Source organism: Lithobates pipiens, unplaced genomic scaffold, assembly GCF_037356315.1.
Source record: "Lithobates pipiens isolate NorthernLeopardFrog02 unplaced genomic scaffold, aLitPip1_a1.2 Scaffold_19, whole genome shotgun sequence".
Classification (NCBI taxonomy): domain Eukaryota; kingdom Metazoa; phylum Chordata; class Amphibia; order Anura; family Ranidae; genus Lithobates; species Lithobates pipiens.
The window spans coordinates 233,014,175-233,038,859 of record NW_027507764.1 but is presented as its reverse complement, the minus strand read 5'-3'; the positions used below and the strand labels follow the sequence as shown (position 1 = coordinate 233,038,859).

General features: G+C 45.6%; 18 pseudogenes; all 18 read right to left on the bottom strand.

Annotated features, from left to right (window-relative positions):
- Nucleotides 1–11,886: 11,886 nt before the first annotated feature.
- On the bottom strand, nt 11,887–12,005 carry LOC143998896 (5S ribosomal RNA; annotated as a pseudogene).
- A 303-nt stretch (nt 12,006–12,308) lies between these two features.
- LOC143998895 (5S ribosomal RNA) lies at nt 12,309–12,417 on the bottom strand (annotated as a pseudogene).
- Nucleotides 12,418–12,605: 188 nt separating this feature from the next.
- LOC143999375 (5S ribosomal RNA) lies at nt 12,606–12,721 on the bottom strand (annotated as a pseudogene).
- Nucleotides 12,722–14,977: 2,256 nt separating this feature from the next.
- LOC143998882 (5S ribosomal RNA) lies at nt 14,978–15,086 on the bottom strand (annotated as a pseudogene).
- A 289-nt stretch (nt 15,087–15,375) lies between these two features.
- LOC143999366 (5S ribosomal RNA) lies at nt 15,376–15,484 on the bottom strand (annotated as a pseudogene).
- Nucleotides 15,485–17,582: 2,098 nt separating this feature from the next.
- LOC144000134 (5S ribosomal RNA) lies at nt 17,583–17,701 on the bottom strand (annotated as a pseudogene).
- A 307-nt stretch (nt 17,702–18,008) lies between these two features.
- Nucleotides 18,009–18,127, bottom strand: LOC143999138 (5S ribosomal RNA; annotated as a pseudogene).
- A 745-nt stretch (nt 18,128–18,872) lies between these two features.
- On the bottom strand, nt 18,873–18,991 carry LOC143998502 (5S ribosomal RNA; annotated as a pseudogene).
- A 98-nt stretch (nt 18,992–19,089) lies between these two features.
- On the bottom strand, nt 19,090–19,208 carry LOC143998637 (5S ribosomal RNA; annotated as a pseudogene).
- Nucleotides 19,209–19,306: 98 nt separating this feature from the next.
- Nucleotides 19,307–19,425, bottom strand: LOC143999361 (5S ribosomal RNA; annotated as a pseudogene).
- A 100-nt stretch (nt 19,426–19,525) lies between these two features.
- LOC143999181 (5S ribosomal RNA) lies at nt 19,526–19,644 on the bottom strand (annotated as a pseudogene).
- Nucleotides 19,645–19,742: 98 nt separating this feature from the next.
- Nucleotides 19,743–19,862, bottom strand: LOC143999404 (5S ribosomal RNA; annotated as a pseudogene).
- A 216-nt stretch (nt 19,863–20,078) lies between these two features.
- Nucleotides 20,079–20,197, bottom strand: LOC143999684 (5S ribosomal RNA; annotated as a pseudogene).
- Nucleotides 20,198–20,685: 488 nt separating this feature from the next.
- On the bottom strand, nt 20,686–20,804 carry LOC144000041 (5S ribosomal RNA; annotated as a pseudogene).
- Nucleotides 20,805–21,118: 314 nt separating this feature from the next.
- LOC144000061 (5S ribosomal RNA) lies at nt 21,119–21,237 on the bottom strand (annotated as a pseudogene).
- A 1,044-nt stretch (nt 21,238–22,281) lies between these two features.
- LOC143998662 (5S ribosomal RNA) lies at nt 22,282–22,400 on the bottom strand (annotated as a pseudogene).
- Nucleotides 22,401–22,487: 87 nt separating this feature from the next.
- Nucleotides 22,488–22,596, bottom strand: LOC143999140 (5S ribosomal RNA; annotated as a pseudogene).
- A 290-nt stretch (nt 22,597–22,886) lies between these two features.
- LOC143998438 (5S ribosomal RNA) lies at nt 22,887–23,005 on the bottom strand (annotated as a pseudogene).
- Nucleotides 23,006–24,685: the final 1,680 nt, after the last annotated feature.

The following is a 24,685-nucleotide window of genomic DNA, read 5'->3' as shown; positions in this document are numbered from 1 at the left end:
ACAGGGGCATGTAATTAGAATTCTTGATATAATATTTCACAGCAGGGCCCATTCCTGTGCCCACCGAGAGTAACTGTGAGCACTTATAGTGTTGTGGCACCAGCACCACCACCACAACCACCAAAGGCCCAATTTTTCTACCACTGTTCAACAATGGCATGTAATTACAATTCTTGATATAATCGTTCACAGCAGGGCGCTCCAGCAAGAGCCACTTTGAGGGCTTACAGTGTTGTGGCAACACCAACACCTTAGGCCCCCATTTCTGCAGAGCATATAGGGCAGGCCCCTACTTTTAAACATCCAACTTACAAATGTCTCCTACTTGCAAATGGAAAGAGACAACAGGAAGTGAGAGGGAAAAAAGACGAACGGCAAAACAAATTATACAGGGGTGATAACCCTTCCCTACGTTTTCCTAAAAGCTTAAAAATAGATTTTTTGACTGGAGCTACACTTTAAAAATATACCAGTTCAAAATTACAAACAGATTCTACTTAACACAACAAACCTACACAGTCCCTGTCTTGTTTGCACTGCCTGTATACTCCTGTTCTGAGTATATAGGGCCTTAATATGGGTACGGGGTTCCCCTTAATATCCGTACAAGACCCGAAGGGGCTGGTAATGGGCAGGGGGTGGCTACCTATGCCATTTTTCTCAATGATTTTCATCAGTTTTGCCGAAACCAGATATTTCATTAAAATCGCAAGCAGTTTTAAATGACTTTTTTTCCATTAAATGTCATTTTGTGCAGGGACAGTTCTAAACACAGGAAACACGTGGCACTTCACAGGCATACTATAGACACCCCCCAGGCATGATATTTAAAGGAATATTTCACTTTTTTTTCCACTTTAATCGTCATTAAAATCAGTGCTCCCGAAAAAATGGCAGTTTTTAAAAACATTTTAGCCATTGACCCATGTCCCCTGGGGCAGGAGCCAGGTCCCCAAACCCTTTTTAGGATAATATCTTGCATATTAGCCATTAAAATTAGCACTTTTTATTTCGAACATTCGAGTCCCATAGACTTCAAGGGGGTTCTAAAGTTTGCACAAATTTTCGGTCCGTTTGAAAGTTCTGGTGCGAACCGAACCGGGGGGTGTTCGGCTCATCCCTAGTACAGATGCTACATCCATCTTCAACTGTCTCTGCATAGTCTCTGGAACCGTCTTTGGATGGGTCTTCAGTGGGTGCCTGTAGTCTCTCCTCACACCTCCGTTCACCTCCCTGCCTCATGGTGATCTCTCCTCAGACCAACAAGCTTAAGTCTTTAGCTAGCCCCCCCTTCTTGCAAAGCAGGCTGGGCTTGGTAGTTCCACCCCCTGATAAATAATAGGGGCTGTATTGTGATGAGACTTAAAGTCCCATGATCCTCTGCTCCCGCTTGATTGGCTCCCTCTCCCTGCCAATAGGGACACAGGTAGAAGAGGGAGAGGGGGAGAAATCCTCCACAGGGACTGAAAGGCGTGCCCTCCCTCAGTGAGTGCCTGTATAAGTGTCTATTCAGCCCGGCGGTCGCTGGCGGGAATGGCGGGAGGTGCAGGGACACAGGTGATAGAGTAGCCCCTGATACACGCTTCCCCCAACAAAGAACCTTTGGTCCACTAAAGGAGTTAAAGAGTCTACGACCTGTTACATGCTTTTAATATACTCACGAAAACAAAAAAAAGTTATTGTGCACAGGAAACCAAACAATTTACATCTGTATAAAACCCTGGCAGAGGAACTTCCCACCAATTAGCATAGGAGGGGAGGTTGTCCTGCCTACAGGCCACCTTAACTGGAATGGTCCAGTTAGATATGCCAGGGGGTGAGTGTCAGAAACCAAGAAATCAGGCCAAGACAGAAGTACAGTTAAATCACACTTGTTTAATAATAAAAGTAAAAAGAACAAATGTAGTCAAAACATAGCCAAAGTTCAGTAACCGGAACGGATAGCCAGCCAAGCCAGAAGTCAGGAATCAATGTAGTGGAACAGCAAGCAGGATCTGGAGCCAGAAGGGATTGTGTGCAAAGCAAGTCTTGAACAGGATCGCAGGAGATTGTTTCTGTGATGTTGACCAAGGCGAAGGCAGATATTCTCTGGACTGGATGGCTTAAGTAGGCAGGACTGAAGAGCAGGATATCAACAGCTGAGTAACTGTGGAGAGATAGGAGCTGGCAATTAGCTGACAGCTGAGCGGCCAGCTCAGACAAGGAAGGGCTGAGCCCAGCCCTGACAGTGAGTTGGGATTGTCCACCACCAAATCTGCGGTGGAAGGGTCAGTTATTTCAAGAGTCCTTTTTACAATAACAACCTCCTCAGAGCTTTCACCCAAAGTATCATATGTTAGTCGTTAGGGCGGGTGAATAACCCTTTGCTCTCTCAGTTCTTTAGGTTCTGGGGTTACAGGCACACTGGTCTCTTCTTCCTGCATATCAGCTTCAGATTCTTCAATGAAGGATGGAAAGTCTTAAGGGTCTGTTGTCAGCAGGGAAGATTGGGGGTCTTTCAACTCTTCAAAAGGTGGACTTTGAGGTACAAACTCAGGAGCCTCTGGGAGAAGAAGAAAAGGGTGGAATGGCAGGTCCTGGCATTTGAGACGGCCACAGACAATCTTAGTCTTAATCCACGCTGTTTACATCTTCAGCAAGGGGTACAGAATGAGATCTAGTCACTGGCCGGGATCTTTGAGAGGCCATGGGTGTGGATTGTAAATCTGGCTGTGGTGGCACATGAACTGCTTCTGACAGAGGCAACAGATGAGTGCAATGCCAAGTCTTCAGCGAGCCTGTCCTTCCCTCTGGCCGAATTTGATATACTGGATGTCCTGGCAGATGCTTGCAAATGACATAGAGCTGCGACATTGGTCTGTCAACTTGTGCTTTCCAGGGACACCCAGGTTTCTCAGCAGTACCTTGTCATCCGGCTGTAGGTCCTGCACTCGTACCCTGAGGTCAAAGTTTATTTTGTTTCTCTGTCCTCGGGCATATGAGGCAGCTTGAGCCTTATCATATGCGATTTCCAGAAGGCTCTGCAGGCGATCCACATACTCTGTGGGAAGTTGCTGAGGTATGGTCGAGGGATGGGATGTGCCGAAGGCCAAGTCTACTGGCAGCTGGGCCTACGTCTGACCATCAAACTATAGGGAGAGTAACCTGTGGCATCATTGGCGGTGCTGTTATAAGCATGCACAATAGCCACTATATGCTTGCTCCAGTGCTGCTTTTGTTCTGAACTGAGAGTTTCGAGCATATCCAGGAGGGTTCATGTTGAATCTCTCTGGTTGAGGATCCCCTTGAGGATGATACGGGGTGGTTTTAAACTTCCTGATGCCCAACAGGTCTTGTTGAGACTACTCTTGAAATCTCTCCCTTGATCAGAGTAGATGCATTGGGATAGATCATAGTGCACAAAGAATTTCTCAGCGAAGATCTTGGCCACCATGGATGCTTGTTGGTCCCTTGTGGAAAATGCCTGGGCATACCAAGGGGAATGGTCAGTCACTACCAGGATATTTCCCTGCCCACTCAGATCAGGCTCCAAGCACAGAATGTCAATGCACACCAGCTTCATGGGTCCCGGACCCTGAAGATGGCCAATTGGGGCAACTCGGTGAGGCAAAGACTTACTTTGGATACATCTGATGCAGGAGTGGCAATGGTCCTCAACTTCAGCCTGCATGCAGGGCCAGTAGAACCGGTCCCTCCCCAGGTGAAAAGTCCTCTTGGGCCCTAGGTGGCCATGGTTGTCGTGTAGGGCAGTTAATACTGTCTCCCTATGTTTTCCAGGTAGGAATAGCTGCCATTTTTCTTCAGAATTGTCAGAGGGGCCCCTTCGGTAGACCAAACCTCTGTGCACCTGAAACCGATCGCAGTCTTGGAGCAGAAAAAATCCGCCACCGCCCTCATCTATAGCTGGCTACAGCAGTAAGCGGCATTGGAAGGCTAAATCAGATAACAAGAAGGCCTGGGAAATGCCCAGGAAAAACCCAATCCTACTTACCACCAGCTCGCAGACAACCAAATGAACCTGTCTAACGGTACATTAAAAACAGGGGTTTAGTCCGCACGCATTTGCAAACGCATGCGTAAGCCACAGAGCCTCGTCAAGGCACCCTGGTATCTGTGGTCCTAACACTAAAATATGAGTGTCCCCACAGTGGAGGCACATGCATTCTAATGGATAGATGAGGTCAGGTGGACTGAAGGGGAGCCCACCCCTTCTTAAAGGTACATGCAGCACAGCAAACACCCAGCATGTAGCACAATGGCTGCAAAGGTATTGGTGCATTGCTGGACCAATACAAATACGATATGAAAAAACTCACCACCGCCCTCATCTATAGCTGGCTATAGCAGTAAGCGGCATTGGAAGGCTTAATCAGATAAGAACAAGGCCTGGGGAATGACCAGGAAAAACTCAAGCCTACTTACCACCAGCTCGCAGACAACCAAATTAACCTGTCTAACAGTACGTTGACATAACACTTGTACCCCTTCAGGTGTCAGCTGGGCCTATTCTTCTGGAGGGTCTCTGGAACAATGGAGCCTTCTTGACAAAGCATCCGCATCTTGTTTCCCAACCCTGGTTGATACTTCAGGCTGAAAATAAACCCTGATAGAGCAGCCAACCATCTGTGACCCGTGGCGTCCAACTTGGTGGTAGTGAGGATGTAGGTGAGAGGATTGTTGTCGGTTTTGATCACGAACTCCGCTCCGTACAGGTAATCCCTCAGCTTATCCACCCCCGCCCACTTCAAGGCCAGGAACTCAAGTTTGTGCATGGGGTAGTTCTCAGCGGGGGCCAAGTTCCGACTCACGTAGGCAACAGGCCGTAGATGCTTGTCATGCTGTAGATATAGCACCCCACCCAACCCATCTCGACTGGCATCAAAGTGTAGCTCATATGGCTTGGCTGGATCTGCATAGGCCACGACTGGGTCCTCCAGCTGGTCTGACAGGCTTCACCAGATCAGAGTCAGCATCTTAGCAAATCTCTTGACAAATAATCTAATAAGAGCAGAATCCCAAAAATGACCTAAGCTCAGTCACATTGGTAGGCCTCAGCCAGGGGGTGACAGCTTCCAGTTTCTGGAGGTCGGTGGCCATTTCGTCAGCAGACACAATGTGGCCAAGGTAGTTGACTGAGGGTTGATAAAACTGGCACTTTTCCAGAGACAGCTTCAACCCCCTCATCATGGAGTCTCTTCAGAACCTTCTGCAGACGCTCTTCGTACTCTTCCAGGGTCTTGCCGAAAACGATGATGTCGTCTAAGTACATCAACACCTCGATCAGTTTCATGTCACCCATGGTCTTCTCCATTAGCCTTTGGAAGGTGGCTGGGAATGGACCTTCAGTTCAGTGTCCAGTAGTCAATACCCAGCCTCAGTGACCCATTCTTCTTCCGTACCACCACTATTGGGGAAGCGCATAGACTCTGGGACTCTCGGATGATACCTGCCCTCTTCAACTCTGCCAGTTGTTCATGCAGATCCTCCAAGTGCCCTAAAGGAATCCATCAAACTCTTTCCCTGAACGGCTTATGCACTCGAAGAGATGGATCTGGTATTGGGCACTTTTTACACACCCCACATCAAATTCACTCTTGGAGAATGCAGCCTGTCATCTCAAGAGCTGAGTCTTGGCCCTTTCTTTCCATTCAGGCAAAAGGGGAGTATTCTTTGGATAGAACTCCTCCACAGAGATCCCATCCTTTGCTCCCAGCACAAAATCAGACTGGGGTGGCCAGATTCACTTGTCTCATCAACATCTGAGCCAGCGTCTTCACTGGTGACGCTGTTATGTTGCGGACACTAACCAAGATCTTTCTGTGACTTCTTTGCAACCCTTTGGTTGAAACCACCTCAGGAATTATCTCCACTCTCATGTCTTCTCTGTCTGTCCGATTCAATGACAATGAAAAGCCCTGGTTGCTTCCAATTTAGTTTGACAGGGGCTCGTAAATAGGCCACTTTACCAGGCTGTAACACCTCTCACACTGGTCCAAGCACCAGATCTTTCCCACTCCTTCAGCACGCACCTTCTGTTTTTGTACCAGGTGCTGGTAGGCTTGTCTCAGCATGGGGTGCACACTTGTAGTGCGTGGCTCCAGAACAAGAGATGTCAACAGCCTTCTGACAAGATCAATATTGGTCCCTATGATGAGAGAACTCTTACTGGCCCCTGGTGGGCAAGGACAGACCACTGCCTGAATGCCAAAAGTCTCAGCTTTCCTGGCCGTGGAGGGATTGAAGGTCAGCTTGATAGCCATCATAGGGGAAGTTCTGAGTCACAATGCCCCATATCTGCAGCTCTTCCAACTTCTGAAAAGGCAGGTGCTTGAGGTGCCTGTCATAGAAGTCTCTGTAGAGAAGGGTCACCTCCTTGGCAGTTTTCCCGTGGCTTGGGGTTAAATTTCAGTAGCATTAGCGGTAACCCCGAGCCCGAGGATTGCATTGCAGGATCCTGGTGCTGTATACTTACCTTGTCCCTAGGATCCTGCGATGTCCCCCCACTGAGTCCGTGGGCTCTGTCCTCCACCCGATGCCTCTCTGTGCCGGGCTCCATTCCCTGCGAGCATCGCGATGCCTACTAGACTCTTGTTTGGACAGATTTAAGTGTTATTGCTAACAATTACAGGCCTACAATATAAAACGCTACATTTCGATGCAAAATAATTGTACTGCTTTGAGATGAAAAAAATCTGAAATAATCATACCGCCAGGGAGGCTACACTACAGTATCCAGAAGGGCCTTGGTGTGGACTACATTCACTTGGATGGGAACAACAGAAGGTCCCACCAGCTTGTCAGGGAGCATAGAGGAAGTGGTGACCCTGGCCTGTTCAGTGGTTTGTATCCGTGCTCCTGTCTGCAGAGAGTCTGATTGGGCTTAAGTCTGCACTAAGTTCTGGGAGTCAGGTGTGCATTGACTCTCTGACACCAGGCAGCATGTGTTGAAGGAAATGGGACACTGGGTTGCTTGGAGGCAACAACGGGGGGCCATCTGCAAAGGTTTGGACTTTCGCTGCTGTCTCTTCATGTCATTGGTTTTGAGCCAGCTACCTTAGATGGGCACCCGGTTGGCTCCTTCAGCAGAGCCCTCCGAAGTTTCGCTCTGGCTTCTGGCACTGTGTTTCAGGCTTCACTGGGCTTGGACACACCCGTCGATTAATGTCCCACATAATTTCAGCATACCTCGGTATGCTCAATGGCACTCCTCACTGGTACACGTGAAAATGCTTGGCTCTCATATAGACACTAGTATGGATATCTGTGCATTGCTACCAAATATCCATAATATCCCTGTAATTATGAATAATCAAACATTAAAATCACTTGATCTTACTGGATTCAATGAATATCAATTAGCCGGAGTGATTTTTTGGCCAGAAAATTTGATAAGAGGGGGTCTGCCCCCCTCATTAATCACTTAATAAGTCTCTAATTAGGTGAGATCTAATCTCAACCTTCTGTACCACCACTACCTAGTATCTCTAACGTTAAAACCACTTGAACTTACCGGTCTAAGGAATATCTATTAGCCTAGATGATTTTTGACCAGAAAATTGCATGTGGGTGGGCCATCCCGTCCTTATGTACCACCTAATATCTCTATTTTGATGTGGAATATCTCTGAAATTATCTGAGATCTAACATTAAAACCACCTGATCTTACCAGATGTAATGAATATCTATTAGCCTGAATGATTTTTGGTCAAAAATTGCATGTGGGGGGGCTAACCCGTCCTAATGTACCACCTAATATCTCTATTTTGATTTGGAATATCTCTGAAATTATGTGAGATATAACATTAAAACCACTTGATCTTACCAGATCTAATGAATATCTATTAGCCTGAATGATTTTTGGTCCGAAAATTGCATGTGTGGGGGCTAACCCGTCCTTATGTACCACCTAATATCTCTATTTTGATGTGGAATATCTCTGAAATTATGTGAGATCTAACGTTAAAACCACTTGATCTTATCGGAGCTAACACATATTTATTAGCCTGAATGATTTTTGGCCAGAAAATTTGATAGGGGCAGCCCCCCTTATTAATCACTTAATAAGTCTCTAATTATGTGAGATTTAACATTAAAACCCCTTGATCTTACCAGATCTAACAAGTAGCTTCCAAAATAGCTAACTGGGCAATTTTTTGATAAGGGGGGGGGGGTGATGAGGGGTTAGCTCCCCCCCCCACCCCCCAGCAAATAACACTTAATATTGCTTCTTCTGTGTGTGAAATCTAACATAAATAATGGTTGATCTAACAAACTGCATAAGATTTTTTCAAAAATTTTGATATAGGGGATAACCCGGCAGAAGAGTCTATAAGTACATCCTGACAAATCTTGCAATAAGCATTCTGTTTTTTTACCTCCTTCCTGGATAAGCATTCCACATAGAGAAGCTCTCTCTCAAAACCCTACAACAGTGATGGCGAACCTTGGCACCCCAGATGTTTTGGAACTACATTTCCCATGATGCTCAACTACACTGCAGAGTGCATGAGCATCATGGGAAATGTAGTTCCAAAACATCTGGGGTGCCAAGGTTCGCCATCACTGCCCTACAACATCTACAAACTCTCTGCTGTTATTTTACAAATAAAGTTAAGAAAGTTAAAAGATTTTGTTGTGCTTTGATAGGAAGGTGAGTTAAATGGGTTGTAAACCCTTGTGTGGCTCCCACTGCTGTCAATCAAATCCAATGACGCAGAAGCCGGGGGACATGCGTGTCTATGGATGCAAATGTTGGACTCGGGAGCATGCCCGCAAGGTAACCCCCTTGGGAGAGCACTTCTCCTAGGGGGTTATCTGATGTGGGGAGGAGCCGCAAGAACCACCGGGGAACCCCAGAAGACTAGGTTTGAGGCCACGCTGTGCAAAACGAGCTGCACAGTGAAGGTAAAAAAAATAGAAACTGAGCCTTTACAATCACTTTAAACTATCTGGCCTTATTCATATCCTCGCATATGGCACTGGGGTTGCAGAATAATTACTATAGACCAACATTTTTATTTTGCTCCTAGCAAGATGCTCTATATAGCAGGTTATTTATATATCCTAGTTTTACATGATAAAGGTCAAACCATTCAAGTTCGATTAGCTTACAAGGATCAATTTATCTACAACCATATTTGTTATGTCATAAGAGGAAATAGAGGTACTAGCTACCAATCGATCTTCACTTCATTAAATCTGATTAGGTCAGTAATTCACATTTTTCTTTCTATTGTGGCATTTTTATAAATGTGAAGACCTTAGGCAATAAGTTTTGAGAAGGAATAGATAAAGAGGTATCCTGCAACATTCTTAAAGGCAAGGAATATATATTTTTAAATTAATTATTATTATTAGCAGATAGGGATGAGCCGAACACCCCCCGGTTCGGTTCGCAGCAGAAAATGTGAACGAACCGAAAGTTTGCATGAACATTCGAACACCGTTAAAGTTTATGGGACCCGCACGTGAAAAATCAAAAGTGCGAATTTTAAAGGCTAATATGCAAGTTATTGTCCTAAAAAGTGTTTGGGGACCTGGGTCCTGCCCCAGGGGACATGTATCAATGCAAAAAAAGTTCCAAAAATTTTGTTTTTTTTCGGGAGCAGTGATTTTAATCGCTTAAGCCTCATACCATCTGGCTGGCCAAAGACCAGACCACTTTTTGTGATTCGGCACTGTGTCGCTTTAGCTGAAAATTGAGCGGTCGTGCGACGTGGCTGCCAAACAAAATTGACATCCTTTTTTTCCCACAAATAGAGCTTTATTTTGATGGTATTTGATAACCTCTGCGGGTTTTTATTTTTTGTGCTATAAAAAAAAACAGCGTCAATTTTGAAAAAAACACATTATTTTTAACATTTTGTTATAATAAATATCCCCAAAAAATATATAAAAAAGCATTTTTTTCCTCAGTTTAGGCCAATACGTATTCTTCTACATCTATTTGGTAAAAAACATTGCAATAAGCGTATATTGATTGGTTTGCGCAAAAGTTATAGCATCTACAAAATAGGGTATAGTTTTAAGGCATTTTTATTAAAAAAAATTTTTTTACTAGAAATGACGGCGATCAGCGATTTTTATCATGACTGCGACATTATGGCGGACACGTCAGACAATTTTGACACATTTTTGGGACCATTGCCATTAATACAGTGATCAGTGCGATTAAAATTTGCATTGATTATTGTAAAAATGTCACTGGCAGTGAGGGGGTTAATATGTACCCTAGGGAGTGGTCTAACTGAAGGGAGGATGGGACTGTGCAGGGAAACTAACAGATCGCTGTTCATACTCTGTATGAACAGACGATCTGTCAGTTCACTGATCAAAGAACCGGAAACTGTGTGTTTACATACACAGCTCCCGGTTTTCCATGTGCCCCGGCCCCCAAGTGATTGCAGGAGCCCAGCGGTGATCGAGACCGCCGGGCACATGCATCAGCTCGGGGAGCAAGTGGGAGGCTCGTACACACCTCTGGCAGTGCGTGCGTGCCCCCTAGTGTCCGTTTATGCTACCAACATAGCATAACGCCAATTTGCGCAGCCGAGCCAAGCTGTGGCTGCTGGTCAGCTAGCAGTTAATAATGCTTAAAGTGAAAAAAAAGAGAACTATTCCTTTAAATATCATACCTGGGGGGGTGACTATAGTATGCCTGTAAAGTGGAACGTGTTTCCTGTGTTTAGAATAGTCCCTGCACAAAATGACATTTATAAAGTAATAAAAGTAATTTAAAACTTCTTGTGGCTGTAATGTAATGTCGGGTCCCAGCAATATGGATGAAAATTATTGAGCAAAACGGCATAGGTATTCCCCCACCCCCCAGTCCATTACCAGGCCCTTTGGGTCTTGTATGGATATTAAGGGGAACCCCGCACCCAAATTAAAAAAAGAAAAGGCGAGGGCCCCTAGACCCTATATACTCTGAACAGCAGTATACAGGCGGTCCAAACAAGACAGGGACTGTGGGCTTGTTCTTAAGTTGAATCTGTTTGTAATTAGGAACAGGTACATTTTGTAAGTGTAGCTCCAGCCAAAAAAAATTTTTAAGCTTTTTGGATAACATAGGAAAAGTTCCCCTGTAACATTTGTTTTTCTGTCTGTGCCCCTGTTCAGAAGATTTCACCTCATTTTCTTTCCCAATGACTATTGGATTTTGAAAATTTGGGGTCATTAGGGAAACATGGATTGGTGATAAAGCATCAGTAGAGACACCTTTTTTTCCCCATATTAACTCTTACAGGAGAGAATTTCCCTTCCTAGGGGTAGATTTCCTCTCACTTGCTGTTGTCTCCCTCTATTTGTAAGTGGGAGTCATTTGTAAGTCGGATGTTTGAAAGTAAGGGACCGCCTGTATATATTATATGGCCTGCACTATATACACGGCAGAAAATTGGGCCTTGGTGTTGGTGGTACCAGGACACTGTAAGCCCTCACAGTTTCTCTTGGTGGGCGCTGGAATGGGCCCTGCTGTGAAATATTATATCAAGAATTGTAATTACATGCCCCTGTTGAACACGGGCAGAAAAATTGGGCCTTTGGTGGTGGTGCCACAACACTGTAAGCCCTCACAGTTACTCTTGGTCAGTGTAGGATCGGGCCCTGCTGTGAAATATTAGATCAAAAATTGTAATTACAATCCCCTGTTAAACAGTGGCAGAAAAATTGGGCCTTACGTGGTGGTGGTACAACACTGTAAAACCTCACAGATACTCTTGTTGAGCGTAGGAACAGGCCCTGCTGTGAAATATTAGAGCAAATATTGTAGTTACATGCCCATTTTGAACAGGGGCAGAAACCCTGAACCCTCCTGACAAGCGCCAAGATGGTCACCATGGGTAAAAAGTGAAAAAACACAGGTCAACGCCAACAATTAAAAAAAGAAGTCTACGGCACCTGGTATTCCCAGGCAGTCTCCCATCCAGGTGCTAACCAGGTCCAACCCTGCTTAGCCTCTAAGATCAAACGAGATCAGGCGTTTTCAGGGTGATGTGGATGTAGGAAATCTCTTTGGGCACCCTCAACCCTCTTGACAAAGGCCAAGATGGTCACCTTGGGAACAAGCGAAAAAAAACAGGTCAACGCCAACAAAAAAAAGAAGCCTACGGCACCTGGTATTACCAGGCAGCCTCCCATCAGGGTACTAACCAGGCCTGACCCTGTTTAGCCACTGAGATGAGGTGCTTTCTTTGTGATGAGGACATAGGCAATCTCTTTGGGTACCCTCAACCCTCTTGACAAAAGCCAAGATGGTCACCCTGGGAAACAAGCGAAAAAACACAGGTCAACGCCAACAAAAAAAAAGAAGCCTACAGCACCTGGTATTCCCACACGGTCTCCCATCTAGGTACTAACCAGGCCCGACCCTGCTTAGCCTCCGAGATCATATGCTTTCAGGGTGATGTGGCCGTAGGTCAACACCAACAAAAAAATTAAGCCTACGGCACCTGGTATTCTCAGTCAGCCTCCCATGCAGGTACTTTCAGGGTGATGTGGCCGTAAGCAATCTCTTTGGGCATCGTCAACCCTCTTGACAAATGCCAAGATGGTCACCTTGGGAATAAAGCTTAAAAAAAGGCAGGTCAACACCAACAAAAAAAAGAAGTATACGACACCTGGAATTCGCAGGCAGTCTCCCACCCAGGTACTAACCAGGCCCGACCCTGCTTAGCCTCTGAGATCAGACGAGATCGGGTGTTTTCAGGGTGATGTTGTGTAGGAAATCTCTTTGGGCACCCTCAACACCCTTGACAAACGCCAAGATGGTCACCTTGGGAAACAAGCGAAAAAAAACAGGTCAACTTAAAAAAAAAAGAAGCATACGGCACCTGATATTCCCACGCGGTCTCCCATCCAGGTACTAACCAGGCCCAACACTGCTTAGCCCCCTGAGAGCAGGCGCTTTCAGGGTGATGTGGCCGTAGGCATTCTCTTTGGGCACCCTCAACGCTCTTGACAAACGCCAAGATGGTCACCATGGGAAACAATCGAAAAAACACAGGTCATTGCCAACAAAAAAAAAGAAGCCTAGGGCATCTGGTATTCTCAGGCGGTCTCCCATCCAGGTAATAACCAGGCTGGACCCTGCTTAGCCTCTGAGATTGGGTGCTTTCAGGGTGATGTGGCCGTAGGCAATTTCTTTGAGCACCCTCAACCCTCTTGACAAACACCAAGATGGTCACCTTGGGAAAAAAGCAAAAAAAAAAGCAGGTTAACACCAACAAAAAAAAAGAAGCCTATGGCAGGTACTAACCAGGCCCGACCCTGCTAAGCCTCGGAGATCAGATGAGATTGGGCGTTTTCAGGGTGATCTGACCATAGGCAATCTCTTTGGGCACCCTCAACCCTCTTGACAAATGCCAAGATTGCCATCTTCGGAAACAAGTGAAAAAAAAATAGGTCAACAGCAACATAAAAAAGAAGCCAACGGCACCTGGTATTCCCAGGCAGTCTCCCATTCGGGTACTAACCAGGCCTGACCCTACTTAGCCTCCGAGATCGGGCACTTTCAGGGTGATGTGGCTGTAGGCAATCTCTTTGGGCACCCTTAACACTATTGTAAAAACACCAAGATGGTCACCCTGGGAAACAATGACAAAAAAAAAAAGAAGCCTACGGCGCCTGGTATTGCAAGGCGGTCTCCAATCCAGGTAATAACCAGGCCTGACCCTGCTTACCTACCAGATCAGATGCTTTCAGGGTGATGTGGCCATAGGCACTCTTTTTGGGAACCCTCAACCCTCTTGACAAACGCCAAGATGGTCACCTTGGGAAACAAGTGAAAAAAAACAGATCAATGCCAGCAAAAAAAAAGAAGCCTACGGCACCTGGTATTCCCAGGGGGTCTCCCATCCAAGTACTAACAAGGCCTGATCCTGCTTAGCCTTTGAGATCAGATGAGATAGGCCCTTTTAGGGTTATGTGGTGGTAGAAGTAAGAAAAAAAGGAATTGCGCTAACCTATATAGACTAAAATTGGTGTGGACCCAAAGAAATATATGTACCAATCAAAAAGTGAAAAAACAGCTGGAAATCTCCAGTTGTTACACCTGAAAAATAAATCACCTAAACAAATTGTATATGTGTATATATGTGCAACACTAGCCAACAAATATAGGATACAACTGTATATCTCCAGTGTTCACATCAAAGAAAAAAAACACTGTGTACTAAAAAATGAAAAAAATACAAAGCATGAGTGATAAACTAAAACTCAAACAAGGTGCAAAACAATATAAACATAAATAATAATTATATAATGAATAAATGAATAAACAAACGAATGTAAATAGGTTAATTAATAATGACAATATATAGTGTCCATATATGATTTAAAATTAAATTAATAATAATAATAAGTAGTGTCCATATGGTTGACCGACCACCAGTGATGAATTTACAGTGGATGACTGGATTCCAAACAAAAGGACTTTTGAAAGTAAAAATGTGCTCTTGCCACCACCACACATATAAGTTGGCTCCTTACCGCCCTGTTACAGAGGGTCTCAGCAGGCAAAAATAGATTGAATACACATTAATGAGCTGCTTGTCCGGTCCCAAATCTTCCACAAGATGGAGCTAATACAGTCTCTGCCATCTCTCCCCTCCCGTACACCACTCTCCACCCAGCGCAATACCACATAGAAGATAAAGGCTCCAAATAGTGTAAAACCATCAACTTTTTAATTCAAAAAATAGTAATGCACTTACATAAATAACTTGACATTAGGCTTAATAGGAAGTGTGTGCCGGCCGGACGCACACAAACAAACCAACCCGTACGTCCTGGTGATTAGCAAACGAAAAGACAGAGGTGACGTCAGCGCGCCGCTCCGCCCTACGCGTTTCGTAATAACTTACGTCGTCCAGGGGCGGTAGACAATCTCTTTGGGCATCCTCAACCCTCTTCACAAATGCCAAGATGGTCACCTTGGGAAACAAGCGAAGAAAAACAGGTCAAGCCAACAAAAAAAAGAAGCCTACGGCACCTGGTATTCCCAAGCGGTCTTCCATCCAGGTACTAACCAGGCACGACCCTGCTTAGCCTCTGAGATTGGGCGCTTTCAGGGTGATATGGCCGTAGGAAATCTCTTTGAGCAACCTCAACCCTCTTAACAAACACCAAGATGGTCACCTTGGGGAAAAAAGCAAAAAAAAAAACAGGTCAACGCCAACAAAAAAAAGAAGCCTATGGCAGGTACTAACCAGGCCCGACCCTGCTTAACCTCGGAGATCATATGAAATTGGGAGTTTTCAGGGTGATGTGGCCATAGGCAATCTCTTTGGGCACCCTCAACCCTCTTGACAAATGCCAAGATTGCCACCTTGGGAAACAAGTGAAAAAAAAGACAGGTCAACGCCAACAAAAAAAAGAAGCCAACGGCACCTGGTATTCCCAGGCAGTCTCCCATTCGGGTACTAACCAGGCCCGACCCTGCTTAGCCTTCGAGATCAGGCGCTTTCAGGATGATGTGGCCATAGGCAATCTCTTTGGGCACCCTTAACACTCTTGTAAAAACACCAAGATGGTCACCCTGGGAAACAAGCGAAAAAACACAGGTCAATGACAACAACAAAAAAGAAGCCTACGGCACCTGGTATTTCCAGGCGGTCTTCCATCCAGGTACTAGCCAGGCCTGACCCTGCTTAGCCTCTGAGATTGGGCGCTTTCAGGGTGATGTGGCCGTAGGCAATCTCTTTGAACACCCTCAACCCTCTTGACAAACACCAAGATGGTCACCTTGGGAAAAAAGCAAAAAAAAACAGGTGAACACCAACAAACATGGCCCCTGGTATTCAGAGGTGGTCTCCCATCCAGGTACTAACCAGGCCCGACACTGCTTAGCCTCCAAGATCAGACGAGATCAGGCACTTTTAGGGTCATGTGGCCATAGGCAATCTCTTTAGGCACCCTCAATTCTCTTGACAAATGTCAAGATGGTCACCTTGGGGAACAAGCGAAAAAAAAAAGGTCAACGCCAACAAAAAAAAGAAGCTGATGGCACCTCGTATTCCCAGGCGGTCTCCCATGCAGGTACTAACCAGTACAAAAATTTGGGAAAAAAATACTGCGCTAAAGAAATCTCTCAACAATCAGTCGAAATATCTAAAGGCTGCGATTGATACAATGTGATACACACCTATAAAGCATATAAGTCAGGAATTTCAACCGCGCTCACAATTACAAAAATCTAAAAAAATATCTAAAACCTATAACAGAATAATATGTATACACTATAACTAGTCAAAAGTTATAATACAAAAACCCAACTAAGTGAATAATAAAAATATACTCTATAACTCATACAATAATCAAGTGTACAAAAAAATACATATATATATATATATATATATATATATATATATATATATATATATATATATAAAGTGCTCAAAAATTATATATAAGCAACAATTCCTCATAAAGACGTAGTCATGAGCATACAGTGGTAAAGTGCACAGAATTTTTGTGAACAATCAGAAATATTATGAATAGAGTACTCAAAAATTATATATAAGAAAACAGTTCTTCATCAAGATGTAATCATGGGCATAACAGTCCAATAATCATAAGTGTTTCTTCTCAAGAAATCCTATGCGGGTGCAAGAGAGAGAATTTCCTTCACCAACACCGTGCTGATAAATGGTAAAAATGCGCGCTTACCAAATCCCAGAATCAGAAAGGCATTTGATATCAGAAATCTTAGGGTCATCACACAGGGACATCACCTCGTTTTCACGTGGTTGGACCATTCATAAAAGGCAAGCAAAAACTCCCATAGCGTAAAACCGTAAACCAAAATCTTTTATTCCATAATAAAAAACATACTCACAAACATAAAGGTCAAATCAGCGTTCAGAAAAGCCGGCCGGCAAAGCGAACGCCCAAATGTCACGTGATTTGCGTCAAGCACGTCAAGATCACCCTGGTCTTATATATAAATTTTGAGCACTTTATATATATATATATATATATATATATATATATATATATATATATATATATATATATATATAATGTATATGCATTTTTTGTACACTTGATTATTGTATGAGTTATAGAGTATATTTTCATTATTCACTTAGTTGGGTTTTTGTATTATAACTTTTGACTAGTTATAGTGTATACATATTATTCTGTTATAGGTTTTAGATATATATTTTTTTCGATTTTTGTAATTGTAAGCGCGGTTGAAATTCCTGACTTAGGTACTAACCAGGCCCGACCCTGCTTAGCCTCCGAGATCGGGTGCTTTCAGGGTGATGTGGCCGTTGGCAATCTCTTTGGGCACCCTTAACCCTCTTGACAAATGCCAAGATGGTCACTATAGGAAACAAGTGAAAAAACACAGGTCAACGCCAACAAAAAAAAAAAGAAGCCTAGGGCACCTGGTATTGCAAGGCGGTCTCCCATCCAGGTAAAAACCAGGCCTGACCCTGCTTACCTCCAAGATCAGGCACTTTCAGGGTGATGTGTCCATAGGCACTCTCTTTGGGAACCCTCAACCCTCTTGACAAACGCCAAGATGGACACCTTGGTAAAAAAGCGAAAAAAAACAGGTCAACGCCAACAAAAAAAGAAGCCTACAGCACCTGGTATTCCCAGGAGGTCTCCCATCCAAGTACTAACAAGGCCCGACCCTACTTAGCCTTAAAGATTAGACGAGATTGGGCGCTTTCAGGGTGATGTGGCCATAAGCAAACTCTTTGGGCACCCACAACCATCTTCAAAAATGGCAAGATGGTCGCATTGGGAAACAAGCGAGGAAAAACGGGTTAACGGCAACAAAAAAAAGAAGCCTACAGCACCTGGTATTCCCAGGCGGTCTTCCATACAGGTACTAGCCAGGCCGGACCCTGCTTAGCCTCTAAGATTGGGCGCTTTCAGGGTGATGTGGCCGTAGCCAAGTTCTTTGAACATCCTCAACCCACTTGACAAACAAGAAGATGGTCACCATGGGAAACAAGCGGAAAAACACAGGTCAACGCCAACAAAAAAAAAATAGAACCCTACGGTACCTGGTATTTCCAGGTGGTCTACCATCCAGTTACTAACCAGGACCGACCCTACTTAGCCTCTGAGATCAGATGAGATTGGGTGCTTTCAGGGTGATGTGGCTGTAGGCAGTCTCATTGGGCACCCTCAACCCTCTTGACAAACGCCAAGATGGTCATCTTGGGAAACAAGCGAAAAAAAACAGGTTAAAGTCAACAACAAAAAAAGAAGCCTATGGCACCTGGTATTCCCAGAGTTTCTCCCATCCAGGTACTAACCAAGCCCGACCCTGCTTAGCCTTCGAGATCAGACGAGACCGGGCACTTTTAGAGTGATGTGCCTATAGGCAATCTCTTTGGGCACCCTCAACCCTCTTGACAAACACCAAGATGGTCACCATGGGAAACAAGCGGAAAAAAAACACAGGTCAACGCCAAAAAAAAAAAAAAAAAAGCCTATGGCACCTGGTATTCCCAGGTAGTCTTCCATGCAGATACTAACCAGGCCCGACCCTGCTGAGCCTCCTAGATTGGACGCTTTTAGGGTGATGTGGCCGTGGGCAATCTCTTTGGGCACCTTCAACCCTCTTGACAAACGGCAAGATGGTCACCATGGGAAACAAGCAAAAAAATACAGGTCAACGATAACAAAAAAAAGAAGCCTACGGCACCTGGTTTTCCCTATCGGTGTCCCATTGAGGTACTAACCAGAGCCAACCCTGCTTAGCCTCCGAGATAATACGAGATCTGCCCTTTCAGGTTGATGTGGCCGTAGGCTCTCTCTTTGGGCAACCTCAACCCACTTGACAAACGCCAAGATGGTCACCATGGGAAACGAGTGAAAAAAAACCCAGGTCAATGCCAACAAAAAAAAGAAGCCTACAGCACCTGGTAATCCCAAGCGGTTTCCCATACAGGTATTAACCAGGCCCAACTCAGCTTAGCCTCCGAGATCAGACGAGATTGGGTGCTTTCAGAGTGATGTGGCAATAGGCACTCTTGTTGGGCACCCTCAACCCTCTTGACAAACGCCAAGATGGTCACCATGGGAAACAGGTGAAAAAACACAGATCAAAGCCAACAAAAAAAAAGAAGCCTACGACACCTGGTATTCCCAGGCTGTTTCCCATCCAGGTACTAACCAGGTCCGACGATGCTTAGCCTCCGAGATCAGACGAGACCGGGCGCTTTCAGGGTGATGTGGCTGTAGGCAGTCTCTTTGGGCACCCTCAACCCTCTTGACAAATGCCAAGATGGTCACCATGGGAAACAAGCGTAAAAACACAGGTCAACGCCAACAGAAAAAAAGAAGCCTACGACACCTGATATTCATAGGCAGTCTCCCATCCAGATACTAACAAGGCCAGACCCTGCTTAGTCTCTGAGATCAGATGAGATCGGGCACTTTCAGAGTGATGTGGCCGTAGGCTCTCTCTTTGGGCAACCTCAACCCACTTGACAAACGCCAGGATGGTCACCATGGGAAACGAGTGAAAAAAAACCCCAGGTCAACGTCAACAAAAAAAAGAAGCCTACGGCACCTGGTAATCCCAAGCGGTCTCCCATCCAGGTATTAACCATGCACGACTCTGCTTAGCCTCCGAGATCAGACGAGACCGGGCCCTTTCAGGGTGATGTGGCTGTAGGCAATCTCTTTGGGCACCCTCAAACCTCTTGACAAACGCCAAGGTGGTCACCATGGGAAACAAGCATAAAAACACAGATCAACGCCAAAAAAAAAAAAAAAACCTACGACACCTGGTGTTCCCAGGCTGTTTCCCATCCTGGTACTAACCAGGCCAAACCCTGCTTAGCTTCCTGAGATCAGACGAGATTGGATGCTTTTAGGGTGATATGGCTGTAGGCAATCTCTTTGGGCATCCTCAGCCCTCTTGACAAACGCCAAGATGGTCACCATGGGAAACAAACTACTTAGCCTCCGAGAGCAGACAAGATTAGGCAATTTCAGGGCGAAGTAGCCATATGCAATCTCTTTTGCCACCCTGAACCCTCTTGACAAATGCCAAGATGGTCACCATGGGAAACACGCGAAAAAACACAGGTCAGCTCCAAAAAAAAAGAAACCTATGGCACCTGGTATTCCCAGGCTGTTTCCCATCCAGGTACTAACCAGGCCCGACCCTGCTTAGCTTCCGAGATCAGACGAGATCGAGCGCTTTCAGGGTGATATGGCTGTAGGCAATTTCTTTGGGGACCCTCAACCCTCTTGAAAAATGCCAAGATGGTCACCATGGGAAACGAGCGTAAAAACACAGGTCAAATAAAAGAAGCCTATGGCACCTGGTATTCCCAGGCGGTCTCCCATTGAGGCCCGACCCTGCTTAGCCTCCGAGATCGGGCGATTTCAGGGTGATGTTGCCGTAGGCAATTTCTTTGTGCACCCTCAACCCTCTTGACAAAGACCAAGATGGTTACTATGGGAAACAAGTGAAAAAAAGAAAAAAAAAGAAGCCTATGGTACCTGGTATTCCAAGGCGGACTCCCAACCCAGGTACTTACCAGGCCGTACGCTGCTTAACCTCGAAGATCAGACAAGATCAGGAGCTTTCAGGGTGATTTGACCATAGGCAATCGCTTTGGGCACCCTCAACACTCTTCACAAACGCCAAGATGGTCATCATGGGAAACAAGCGAAAAAACGCAGGTCAATGCCAACAAAAAAAAAAGAAGCCTACGGCACCTGGTATTCCCAGGCAGTCTCCCATGCAGGTACTAACCAGGTCCGACCCTGCTTAGAATTCGAGATTAGACGAGATCGGGTGCTTTCAGGGTGATGTGGCCGTATGCAATCTCTTTGGCCACCCTCAACCCTCTTGAAAAACGCCAAGATGGTCACCATGGCAAACAAGCTAAAAAACACAGGTCAACGGCATCAAAAAAAAGAAGCCTACAGCACATGGTATTCCCAGGCTGTCTCCCATAAAGGTACTAACCAGGCCCGACCCTGGTAAGCCTCTGAGATCAGATGAGATGAGGCATGATCAGGCTGATGTGGCCGTAGGCAATCTCTTTGGGCACCCTCAACCCTCTTGAAAAACGCCAATATGGTCACCATGGTAAACAAGCGAAAAAACACAGGTCAATGCCAACAAAATCAAAGAAGCCTACAGTACCTGGTAATCCCAAGCGGTCTCCCATCCAGGTATTAACCAGGCCCGACTCTGCTTAGCCTCTGAGATCAGACGAGATCGGGCGCTTTCAGAGTGATGTGGCAATAGGCACTCTCGTTGGGCACCCTCAACCCTCTTGACAAACGCCAAGATGGTCACCTTGGGAAACAAATGAAAAAACCCAGGTCAACGCCAACAAAAAAAAGAAGCCTACGACACCTAGTATTCATAGGCAGTCTCCCATCCAGGTACTAACAAGGCCAGACCCTGCTTAGTCTCTGAGATCAGATGAGATCGGGCGCTTTCAGGGTGATGTAGATGTAGGCAATCTCTTTGGGCACACTCAACCCTCTTGACAAAAGCCAAGATGTCCACATTGGGAAAAATCTTAGCAGCGCTAAGATATCAAATGTAAATAAAACGTGATTAAGTAAACCAATACCATATATAATAACTGAAAATCATATACTGTGGCATGTAACTAAAAATCGTATACTGTGACATAACATATTAGTTCAAAAAGAAAGTCCACAATAAAGCAAAAATTCTGAAGTGATTTCTCAGTGAAAAGAAAAATCCAGGTAATGACATCCAAGATTGATGAGTGGTTATTTAGAAGTAAAATAGATATGTGAATAAGTGTCCAAGCAATGAAGTGACAAGAGGAATCCACCACCATAAGCAATGGCTGCTTACCAGAAAGCATGGACGCACACAGGTATATACCTGGTGAGTCAAATAGGCTTTATTAGGTTGGTCCTAAGGATCCAGATTCACAGCAGCGATAGAGACTCCAGACAATCAATCACAAGAGCTTTGGATGTAGCCAATATGGGGCAAATGGAGGAGTGCACCTCACCAGGAATTTATAAAAGAAAGAAGGAAAGAAAGGGGCCGCATAGCATAATTCCGTTTGGAATCTTTAATAAAGATGGAACATAAGAATTGCACTTACATGGTCCCAATGTAAAACAAGCGCTGTATGGAACAATGTTATCGGTAGTGAGAGGATCAGCATGCGTTCCCGATGCGTTTCGCTTCAAAAACCATCATCTGGGATGAAAAAAAGCATCTTTTTGGGCACACTCAACCCTCTTGAAAAACATCAAGATGGTCACCTTGAGAAAAGCGGAAAAAACTGGTCAAATCCAAGAAAAATACGGCACCTTGTATTCCTAGGCGGTCTCCCATCCAGGTACAAACCAGGCCCAACCCTGCTTAGACTCCAAGATCAGACGAGATCAGGCACTTTCAGGGTGATGTGGCCATAGGCAATCTCTTTGGGCACCCTCAATCCTCTTCACAAACGCCAAAATGGTCACCTTGGGAAACAAAACAGGTCAAGCCAACAAAAAAAAGGAGCCTACGGCACCTGGTATTCCCAGGCGGTCTTCCATCCAGGTACTAACCAGGCACGACCCTGCTTAGCCTCTGAGATTGGGCGCTTTCAGGGTGATGTGGCCGTAGGAAATCTCTTTGAGCACCCTCAGCCCTCTTAACAAACACCAAGATGGTCACCTTGGGAAAAAAGCAAAAAAAAAAACAGGTCAACGCCAACAAAAAAAAGAAGCCTATGGCAGGTACTAACCAGGCCCGACCCTGCTTAGCCTCGGAGATCATATGAGATCGGGAGTTTTCAGGGTGATGTGGCCATAGGCAATCTCTTTGGGCAACCTCAAGCATCTTGACAATCGCCAAGATGGTCACCATGGGAAACAAGCGGAAAAACACAGGTCAACGGCAAAAAAAAAAAAAGAGAAACCTACAGCACCTGGAACTCCCAGCCGGTCACCCATCCATGTACTAACCCAGGCCGACCCTGCTTAGCCTCCGAGATCAGACGAGATTGGGCACTTTCAGGGTGATGTGGCCATAAGCAATCTCTTTGGGCTGCCTCAACCCTCTTGACAAACGCCAAGATGGTCACCATGGGAAACAAGCTAAAAAACACAGGTCAATGCCCAAAAAAAAAAAGCAGTCTACAACACCTGGTATTCCCAGGCGGTCTCCCACCCAGGTACTAACCAGGCCCGAACCTGCTAAGCCTCTGAGAGTGGGAGCTTTCAGGGTGATGCTGCCGTAGGCAATCTCTTTGGGCACCCTCAACTCTCTTGACAAATGCCAACACTGTCCATCCATGCTGGACCATGAGTCAGCGGTAATATGCACTTTACTTCTGACTGCCCTGTCCAATGAGGCCAAGACATTGCCTTCCACATGCCATTAGAGAGCTGTAATGGCCTTCCGTGAAAAGAAATGGCGTTTGGGAACCTACCAGCTGAAAAGGCAGCAGTTGGAGTGCTAGCAATTTAGCCAAGCTAGCATTCAGCCGCTGAGCATGTGGATGGCTGGGACCGAATTTCTTTTTTTTTTTTTTTGTAATTCCTTTATTTACTTTTTCAAATGAAACAGTTTCACAATTCAAAGAAAAATGACAGTATTCAAGATAAAATAAAAACAGAGACAGGAAATAAAATACAGTTCGATGAGATAACAGCATCGTCAAATATTACATAGCATGCAACCCAACCCCGGGTCGTGCACTCAGTAAACTAAACAAAGGGATGAAACTAAACAGCATGATCAACCGTGCACCACTCTGGGGAGAGCCATCAGACCGTAGCCCCAGCGACCCACTGTTACCAGTGGAGCCACCAGGGTAGTGCTGTGAAGGACTTGCTTAAACCTGCCAAGGAGGATCGTCCCACAGCCAGCTAGACCCGGCCAACTGGCATAACTGGTAAAGTGAAGAAAGCAGGATATGCAAAGGATCTGGAAGGGCCGGCCTAGGGCTGGGGGTGTCTCAGGGAAAGAAAAGAGGACAACGAAAGCGGAAAGGCAGGGTGGGGAAGATAGGGGAGAGAACAGGAAGGGAAAGTGGCGGAGCCTCCCGGCCAGAGGGTAATTCACGCTACAAGGACTAATCATGCAAAGCAACCTCGCGGAGGTAAGCTTCTGTGTAGATGTAGTATTGCCATGGTCGCCATGTCTCCCGGAAGGCCTCCTCCCGCCCACGCAGAGTGGCAGTAAGATCTTCCATGTTTCTGATGTCGTTCACCTTGGCAAACCACAGAGATTTAGTAGGTGGGGTCTCCGATCTCCAGCACATGGGTCCCCCCCCAAGGATACACCAGTCAGGTGTTCAATCGTGCTCGTCACCTCCGCCCAATAAGGTTTAATTTTGAGACAGTCCCAGAAAACGTGCAGCATCGTTCCCTCTTCCACACCACAGCGCCAACAGGTACTGGGGACCTGTGGGAAAAAACAATGCAGAGAAACGGGCACTCTATACCATCGAGTCAACAGTTTATAGCAGGATTCCTGGATCCTGGTGGCAATGGAGGACCTCTGGGCGAAATAAAGTATCCTCTCTCGCTGAGAGTCAGTAAAGTGGACGCCTAGGTCCGCCTCCCAATTCGTAAGAAAGGGGGGGATGTACCCCTCCACTGGAGAAATCAGGGAGGAGTAGAGTAAAGATAAACAGTGACGGATCGGTTCCCTACGGTGGCAAATGCGTTCCAGCTCCGTGAGTGGGCGCGATATGCCAGGCACCCTTGC